General features: G+C 39.7%; 1 long non-coding RNA gene across 1 annotated transcript in view; it reads right to left on the reverse strand.

Moving 5' to 3' along the window:
• Positions 1-276: 276 nt before the first annotated feature.
• LOC137093604 (uncharacterized) overlaps positions 277-665 on the reverse strand; it is a 38,644-nt gene continuing 38,255 nt past the window's right edge. The window contains exon 3 of the long non-coding RNA XR_010908528.1: positions 277-401. This is a non-coding gene — a long non-coding RNA (uncharacterized lncRNA). The remainder of the gene's footprint in view (positions 402-665) is intronic.

Raw genomic sequence — 665 nt, forward strand, 5'->3', positions numbered from 1 at the left:
TGTTCGGTTTTACATGAGGTCTTGACCCAGGTTTGCGCACAGTGTTGAGCCACTTGAATCATATATACACACACTCAGCAGTAACACAAACAAATTTCTCTAAACCATGTCAATTACACATACAAATATATATATATATATATATATATATATAGCTCATCCACACAGCTGTCCATCGCACAAGTCCAATCACTTCCCCCTTTTAGTCAAGTTTTACAATCTTTATAGCCTCACGTTTCTCTCTCTTCTCTGCCCTAACCCACATCCTCCCATCTCACACCAGCACAGACAACCAATAGTGTGCTTCAGACAGTCTGCGTCTTAACCAATCAGCTTGCCGTTGCTAGGTTAGAGTAACATCTATATCCTGTCCAAGAGTTTCTGTACGTCATAGCCCAATCCTAAAGAGAGAGAGACAGAAAGACAAGAATTTAAAGTGCATCACAATAACGAACAAAGAGGGAAATGGAAAATGAGGTGGTTTACTTTAGAAAGAAAGTTAATTACACTTTTATTTCCTTCATCTCGATCAACGAATCTAAGGATTCCTTAATCAGTCTGCATGAATCAATCAGAGATATTGTCCCATAACTATTTTTCCTGTACCGCTCAGAAGCAGGGATGATTATTTCTCGTGGCCATCATGCCACACTGCAGCAAGCTGA

The sequence above is a fragment of the Pseudorasbora parva genome, chromosome 12 (assembly GCF_024679245.1).
Source record: "Pseudorasbora parva isolate DD20220531a chromosome 12, ASM2467924v1, whole genome shotgun sequence".
In the NCBI taxonomy this organism is placed as follows: Eukaryota; Metazoa; Chordata; class Actinopteri; order Cypriniformes; family Gobionidae; genus Pseudorasbora; species Pseudorasbora parva.